Source organism: Camelus bactrianus, chromosome X, assembly GCF_048773025.1.
Source record: "Camelus bactrianus isolate YW-2024 breed Bactrian camel chromosome X, ASM4877302v1, whole genome shotgun sequence".
Taxonomy (NCBI): Eukaryota; Metazoa; Chordata; class Mammalia; order Artiodactyla; family Camelidae; genus Camelus; species Camelus bactrianus.
The window spans coordinates 32,019,931-32,029,034 of NC_133575.1; the positions used below are offsets into that span (position 1 = coordinate 32,019,931).

Sequence of the window (9,104 nt, forward strand, 5' to 3'; positions counted from 1 at the left end):
GGCACCTATTTATTAAATTACTAACTCAGTGAATCAGGTGTTGAGTGGAAACATCTCTATGGTTCATGTCAGCTCTAACCTTCTGGGCTTCCTTTTCAGATTCTGCCTATAGAGGGGTGATGGGGGAACTGGCCAAGTAGGGCAAATTAGCAGCCTCCATGCACTCAAAGTCATTGGTTAGAACTCTAAGAAACCCTTTTTCTACTTCAAAGATGCTGTTAAGAACAACGTGGCAGGCGCCAGCCCTTCACTGGCCAGACAAGTCTCAAGAAGTGCTTGACACAGGCCAGAAAACCAAATGCCAGAAATCCTGGAACAGAGCCTTTTGCCAGGAGGTTCCCTGCCTTGTTGAGCTAAGCTGAGAGAGAGAGAAACAACTCTAAATGTCACCGATTAATCACCAAGGGTGATGCTCAACCATTCCAGCTGCTCCTGCTGCTGCTGCTTCTTGTCTAGTCTTCACCCCCTCTCGACCCCGCCCCCTTCCAGAAAGACATCAAGTAACTGCTGTCTCGAAACCTTCTCAGATGGTTGGCTTGGCTAATGCCCAAATATTTCTTGTCCCAAACAGAGGTGCTGGGGAAGAAGAGAGGGATAAGTTACTCTTCTAGCTCTTGCATTGTCTGCTTCTGTTATTCTAAATTCTGAAGATTCCTTTTCCCTTATAAAGAATGAACTAATGAAACATTGACGGCATAACTTGGACTCCATCCAGGGGAAAGAGCTAGGGAATTCCATGTACACGAGTCATCCTGTCACCAGGGGTAGAGGCGGTTCTTCAGTCCTTATCCCATGGCAAGGACAAACCCTCTCTCAAGGTCAGATAATGTTCTGAATCCATACGTACCAGGCAGCCAGCCACTTCTAACAAAGCTTCTCCAGAGGCCTGAAGGAGGGCTCAGCTGAGGGGCCTGGATAATTTGACCCTTAGAACGGGATGTTGGTATGCTTGTGAATTAAAAAGCCAACATCCTGTGTGAGGCAGGAAAGACAAGTGAGTACACGGCTGGGTTCTGAATTTGGCTGGTAGAAAAGGAGTGTCTATTCAGAAGCTGGAATACTATACAGCACTTAAAATGACTGACCCAGAGCCACACTCTCAATGGATTAATTTTTAAAACATAATTTTGGAGGGAAAAAGCAAGTTGCAGAAGGATACACAGAGTGCGTGACCATTTATAAAATGTTAACATGCAAAAATATATAAACCATTTAGTTTAAATATATATATATCCCTAATGAATTATAATAGGATATAACTTATATAGGGTTTATAATATGTGTGTGTGTGTGTATATATGTGTGTGTGTGTGTGTGTGTGTGATATAGATGTAAGAAAACTATAAAAATACACGTGGAAATGATGACTTCAAATTTGGGGTTGTCTTGGGGCTAGAGAGGATGAGAATGAGAAGGGGTACCCAGAGGGCTCCAACTCTATCAGAAACGTTTTATACCTTAAGCTGAGTGTTTGTTATATGGTTCTGTACACCTTTTGTAGATCTGAAATATTCCATAATGATTTTTTAAAAGCAGAAAGAAAAGGTTAGGTTTCAGGGGGCTTGAGGACAAAGTTAAACCACCGACTTGTACATGGACTGGGATGTTCCCTCCATGATGACCGCCCAAGTTACCAGCATCCCATGAGCCAAATCACCACCGGGTCCAGGGACTTTCCTCTTGATTGCAGCTGAAGCTATAAATATTCCCACTTCCGCCCCTGTCTCACTGCTGGGCCCGCCCCCACTCCTTTTCCCTGCTTCTTTCTGTCACTGCTGGGAAGCCCCTGCCTCAGCTTCTGGACATCTTCCAACTCCTCTTCCTGCCCTGCGCACTCCAATCCCCCAAGCTTGTAGGAAGCCCCACTTCCAACTGCACAGGAAGGAAAGAAAGCAGCTGTGTTTCTGTTCTCCCAAGTGGGAACTTAGAGTGGATTTTCACCAGGAAATAACACTACCTGATAAATGGTTTCTAATCATTATTAATACTAGAGTCCCACTTCGTCATGGGGCACATGTGCTCCAGTGGTCTACTTGGGAACCAAAGTCACTGAGAACGAGCTGTTCTGAATTCTAAGACAGATTTTCCAACCAACTTTTGGAATGACACCAATTTTTTAAGTTGTCAGTTCCCTATAAAGTCCTAGGGGGCCAGGCTAAGTTTTCCTTTGCTATAAGGGAATGAATCCAAGGAACTGAGGTTTGCTGATGGGTTTAGTAAGATGGGGAACTTCAGGGGAACTCCAAAAGAATTTCCTGGGAAACAAAATGACATCGTGGCTCACCTGCCCAGCTGCCTGAGTTCTTCACCCATGCTTCTACTGAAAAAGCTTCTTTCTCTCTGCAGCCCCACATTTTAAACATGAACAGTCCAATAACAAACTCCAGTGAGAAGATCTGATAATTTGTCACACAATGCAATTTCTAATTGCTTGAATAATACTGCACAATGGAATCATTTCCTACCCAGTAAAAATGATTTCTTTTTGCCTGCGTGATAATATCCTGTTGAAATATAATGCTGTTCCAGACAGTGACTACATAATGTCTGGAGTCCCCCCCCACCGCCGCCGCAATATAACCTTTAAATGCTAAGCATTAGGAACAAGGCAGTAGCAAGTGATAAAACATGTTCCCAAATGAAGAGAAGAATTCTCTGCGTCTATGTTGGAATCTTCTAATTACCCAATGTCCTTGGATAAAATAGTGAGTCAATAAATTTACAATGTACAGACAGTCTTTGCTCTGTTCCTTTAGAGAAGCTCAGTTGTGTGACAAGAATGAAAATAGATTTTTCCATAAAGCTGGTATGCAATATAACATCTGTATTTGGACAGGCACCCATGCCACGCTGTTAATTTTAATGCACCAATTTAATCCTCGTTATGTGCATCGCTGGACCCATAAAAGCAGCTTTCTCTTTAGCAAATGAAATTGCAAGACATTTCTTGTCCAGTGACCTATGGTGCCCATAGGTGTACAGAGCTTTGGGTGCTCTTCAGGAATACGGAAGAAAGAGAAGATGTGGTCCCTGTTTCTCAACTCGAGGAGTAAGGAGTTTAGAACACAGGCAATTCTGAGATGTTCAGAGCAGAAAGGAGCCATATATCACAAAGACGAGAAAAGGGTGGCCTAGAGAGGGAAAATGGCCTTCCCAAGCTTACAAAGCCATGGGATGGAATTGTTCAGGTGAAAACCAGGTGTCCAGAACCAGGGCCCTAATGCTCCCTCTTTAATACCAGACCTTCACAACACCCATAATGAGATGGGGCCAACGCTGTGCTCGATTCGAATGTTTCTGTAGGTCAAGCGGTGTTCCTGGGCATGTGGCTTCCTCCGTGAGACTCAGGGGAGATGCCTTTGCTGGGTCCCTCTGACTGTAGGTCTTCTGATACGGACTATCCACTGCTTCTCCATCTGCCACTCCCCTTTTGGCCCCCAACTCTGGGAGGGAGGTGAGACAGTGGAGGTGGGGGCGCTCTGTCCAGACTTTCAATGTTGATGCCACATTCTAAGAAGTCTTCTTGGGCAAGACTTCAGACTGCTCCAGACATGACAAATACCTGATGTGACCCTGAAACCCCACTCCTAGGCACATCTGCATGTCAGATATGTGTATATTATCTGCTTACCAAAAGACACGTGCTAGAGTGTCCTTAACTGTTCATAGTAGCCCCAAATTGGAAACTACTCAAATGCCTATCACCCATAGAATGGATGCATACCTTGTGAAATATTTATACAACGGGATGCTATACAGCAGTGAGGATAGCTAGAACCATGTACAGCAATACGATGCACCTCATAAATATAATGCTGAGCAACTAAAGCCAGGCACTAAAGGGTACATGGTGTCTGATTCCATTTATATGAAGAACAAAAAGAGGCAAAGTGAATCTATGCTCTCAGAGGTCAGAAAAGTAATTTTACTTGAGGGGTAATAGCAGTGACTAAAATGGGGTCCAAGGACTTTATGGGATGCTGGTAATTCATGTTCTGGTTTCATGGCGATGTTCAGTTTGTGAAAACTCCTCAAGTTGTAAACCTATTTGTGCACATTTTAATACATATCTTATATTTCCCAAAAGGTTAACAAAAGAAGACTCCTGCCTGACTCTTTCTCCCCCATGACTCCCACACGTGGGCATGCTGCCTAATTTCAGTGCAGCCCGTCTCTCCCACTGCCATAGGCTGTTTTCAACTCAGGTTCTAGTCCTGCCTCCCCAGCCACAGGGAACACACAGCAACATCTTTAAGGAGCCTCATTAATGCCTCCTCTCATGAAGCTCGAAGTTAGAGGGCAGCTCTCTCCTTCCTCCCATCCCAGGGGTGGGAATACTCATAGCCTGGCAATAGTCTTCTCCAAAAAAATCCTCTGCACAAATCCTCCTTCTCTCTCCCTCTCTTGATCCCTTTATAATCAAAATTGTTGCGGGCATTCGAGATTCTCAAAGCATGTCTTTCGTAAAGTCTGCCTCTGTGCGCCTGTCCACACTCATTTTGAAATATAATGTCTTTCATAGTGGTGCAAACCAGCATCAAGATGGTCCCATTTTAATATCTTGTTATGTAGGTAAATAATAAATCCATCCACAATAATGACTTAATTTATTCACATAGTGCTTGGAGTTTATAAAGATAATGCAGATCTATTACTTTGCTTAATTTTCACAGCAACCCTCTGAGGTATATGTTTTCATTACTTTCATGTTACATGTGAGAGCATATATCCTTTTAAAGCCTTGTGCTGGGCATTTCACATGGCTATTTTATTTGATTTTCACAAGAACCATCAGAAGTAGATATTATCATCCAAGGTCCAGAGAGATAAAATAACCTAACTCAATAACTTAACTCCAAATCAAGTAGTAGCTTTGGTGAGGTGACCTGCCTTGCCTGAGGTCACACATGAGGACTCTGGGATCCCAGGCTAGGTGTTCTGACTCCAGATTTGTTCTCACCCCCTCTCCCCCATCAAGGGAAGACCAAGGTGGGAATGTACCAAAGCAGAGAGAGAAGAATCTGGGAAATGTCTACCTGCTGTCCTAGAATGAGAGCTTTGGAAGAGACAAGTTTGGGTTTGAATGGCAAACCTACTGCTTGATTTGAGTTAGGTTATTTCATCTCTCTGGTCTTTGTGATGATAGCCATTCTGACAGGTACGAGGTGATAGCTCACTGTGGTTTTGATTTGCATTTCTCTGATGATTAACGATGTTGAGCATCTTTTTATATGCCTGTTGACCATCTGTATGTCTTTTTTGGAAAAATGTCCATTCAGGTCTTCTGCCCATTTTTTTTTAATTGAAGTATAGTTGATTTACAATGTTGTGTTAGTTTCTGATGTATAGCATAGTGATTCAGTTATACACATATGTTCTTTTTCATACTCTTTTCATTATAGGCATCTGCCCATTTTTTAATCAAGTTGTTTGGTTTTTTGATGTTCAATTGTGTAAACTAATTATGTATTTTGGATATTAACCCCTTATTAATTATATCATTTGCAAATATTTTCTCCTATTCAGTAGGTTGTCTTTTTGATTTGTTGATAATTTCCTTCGCTGCGCAAAAACTTTTAAGCTTAATTAGGTCCCATTTGTTTATTTTTGCTTTTGTTTCCTTTGCCTTAGGAGACAGATCAAAAAAAATGTTGCTACGATTTATGTCAAAGAGTGTTCTGCCTATGTTTTCTTATTCCACTCCTGGGCATATATCCAAAGAAAATGAAAATACTAATTTGAAAAGATACATGCAACCCAATGTTCATAGCAGCATTATTTACAATTGCCAAGATATGGAAGCAATCTAAGTGTCCATCAACAGATGAATGGAGAGAGAAGATGTGGTATATATACAATAAAATACTATTCTGTCATAAAAATGAATAAAATTCTGCCATTTGCAACAACATGGATAGACCTGGAGGGTATTATGCTATGTGAAATAAGTCAGACAGAGAAAGACATATACTATATGATATCACTTATATGTAGGATCTGAAAAATACAACAAACTGATGAATATAACAAAACAGAAACAGACTCACAGTTATAGAGAATAAGCTAGTGGTTACCAGTGGCGAGAGGGAAGGGGGCAGAGAAAGACAGGGGTAGGGTATTAGGAGGTACAAACTATCACATATAAAATAAATAAGCTATAAGGATACATTGTGCAATGCAGGGAATATAGCCAATATTTTATAATAACTAACAATGGAGCATAATCTTTAAAAATTATGAATCACTATGTTGTACACCTGAAACTTACATAATGTTGTCAATCAGCTATAACTTAAAATTTTAAAAAAGGAAAAAAAAAGAGAGGAAGGTTCTATGTAGCTGATATGGCTTGTGGTGGTGCATTGGGCAGAGTGAGATTATAAAGTGTGGCCCCTCATCAAGTCAGGGCAGAATTTATTCCTCCATAACACTTTGGTCTGTTTAGTACTTGGAATGAACAGTTTAACCCAAATTGCAAAACTAGGCTGCAGTCCAAGTTCTAGTACCCAGTAGCCAGGTGTCTGGAGTAAGGGAGGTAGGTAAATTGAAAGAACCTGAAACCACAGATAAGGCTTTTCATGTCAGAAGTTGGAAATTATTCTATGACAGAATCAGGAAAACCAGCCAACGGATTCTCCCCACCTTTATCTCCTTTTAAGCATATCCAGCGTTTTTTCGTATTTGCAGTAGTTCAGAATATCCCAATAGAGCAGACACTGTTGGTTATCTACTCAAATCCATTTCTGCTTCTGGAATCATCTTCTATGGCCAAGTGTTCAAGGAAAGTAATCTCCACCCCCTACTCCCAGACAATTAGGGTGACTTCATTACTTTTATCTGCGGTGGGGTTAGGCATAGGTATAAGATCCAAACTTGGCCAATGAAATCTGAGGGGAAGTCTCCTAGGGAGAATTCTGGGAAAGTTTTGCTCATTCTTAGAAAGGAACACAAGACAGGAAACATCTCCACTTTTTTTGCTACCCCACTCTATGCTATTTTGTAAGGATGTGATGCCTGAAGCTGCTGCAGCCATCTTGTGATCATGAGCACAAATGTGAAGAGAAAACCCAACATACTAAAAATAGGGAAATAGGAATTTAAAAAAAATAACACCTGAGTCCTTGGTAATATTCCACCACTGAATTAGGCAACTCTGGAACCACCTACCTCCAGACATATTATATGAATTAACAAATGCCATTATTTTAAAGTCAGTTTTACCCAAGTATTCTCTCCTTGCAACCAAAAGTATTCTAACCAAAACAGCCAACAGTTTAGTACCATATCGTTCTTTATAACATGACTAATACTCATTTATTAGATGACGAAGCCGAACAGGTACCAATCAGAGGAGAGAGAACACAGGGTTCTAGTGCAGGAAAAGACAAATCAGGTACTAGACACAGAGTGAATAGGTGACCAAAAAGGGATGAAAAGATGGAGGGAATGCTCTTCACCAAATTGTAGATGGAGTTAAAAGTAAGCTATACGTGCCTAAATGTCCATCAACAGATGACTGGATAAAGAAGATATGGTATATTTATACAATGGAATACTACTCAGCCATAAAAACTGACAACATAACGCATTTGCAGCAACATGGATGATCCTGGAGAATGGCATTCTAAGTGAGTAAGCCAGAAAGAGAAAGGAAAATACTATATGAGATCGCTCATATGTGGAATCTAAAAACAAAAACAAAGACGAAGCATAAATACAAAACAGAAATAGACTCACAGACATAGAATATAAACTTGTGGTTGCCAAGGGGGCGGGGGGTGGGAAGGGATAGACTGGGATCTCAAAATTGTAGAATAGATAAACAAGATTATACTGTATAGCACAGGGAAATATATACAAGATCTTACGGTAGCTCACAGAGAAAAAAATGTGACAATGAATATATACATGTTCATGTATAACTGAAAAATTGTGCTCTACACTGGAATTTGACACAACATTGTAAAATGATTATAAATCAATAAAAAAATGTTAAAAAAAAAAAGTAAGCTATACATATGCTACTGCAAAGGAAGTTACCTGCAATGCATTTCTCCTCACACGAATTGAATGTATATTCTGTGCGTTAGACTTTCCACATGAGAAGTTATACTCTTGCAAAGTGCAACCTCAAACTAGGGGAAGAAAAAAAAAAAAGCTAAGCATTAAAGAACAATAGACAATGTTATGTTTCTTATATTTAGTATTACTGAAATTATCTATTTGGTTTTCCTTTCTTTTTTTCCGCCCTCTTTCATGGACCAGATAGGTAGGGGTGAATAGTTTTTAAAGACGTTTAGATTTGTTGGATGATCACTGTGCCAGATACTGAGCTAAGGGGTCTGTAAATATTGTCTATTTTATTTCTTTATTATTTAATGCAGGTGCTGGGGATTGAACCCAGGACCTCGTGCGTGCTAAGCACGCGCTCTACCACTGAGCTCTACCCTCCCCACAATGCTGTCTATTTTAATCCTTATGGCAACTGTGGCTGATACCGATAGCTGCCTACATAATATCCATTTTGCTCTTTTTCCTTACACCTCTCGCGATGCTTGGGCGAGCAGGCAGCTCCTCTGGCTCCCCCTGGGCAGTGGAGGGGATACTCATAGCATGAAAATAGCCCTGTCCAAAGAATTTTCGTCACAAATCCCCCTTCTTCATGTGGCTCTGGTTATGTTCAGGGTGACAGTGTACTCAGGTAAAAAATATCACCTGTCCAGACTTCTTTGTTTGGGGAAGCCTGTGACAGAATCTTGGACAATAAGAAGGAAACAAGGTTGCTGCTTGGGCAGTCCAGGAAAGCTTTTTTTTTTTAATGTTTTTTTAAAGGATCATCAAAATATATATGTAATGTTTGTATCTGCCTCCTAGTAACGTCCAGAGAAAGGGTTTACACTACATAGATCTGGGTTTGTAAGAAAAAATTGGACTGTTTGGAACTCCATTTATCCAATTTTTCATGGCCATACATGTGGGCAGACTTACATGTGCAAATTTTGCAAGTGTCTTTAAATCTGGCAATAATTTTTAAATCCAACAATAAACAGGGCAGATCAAACTCTACCCACAGGTAACTTAATATTGGTCAACACAGTACCTTT

The 9,104-nt window shown here is 40.6% G+C and overlaps 1 long non-coding RNA gene across 1 annotated transcript in view; it reads right to left on the reverse strand.

Moving 5' to 3' along the window:
* Nucleotides 1-8,136, reverse strand: part of LOC123619451 (uncharacterized) — a 70,486-nt gene extending 62,350 nt beyond the window's left edge. The window contains exon 1 of the long non-coding RNA XR_006728056.2: nucleotides 8,041-8,136. This is a non-coding gene — a long non-coding RNA (uncharacterized LOC123619451). The remainder of the gene's footprint in view (nucleotides 1-8,040) is intronic.
* Nucleotides 8,137-9,104: the final 968 nt, after the last annotated feature.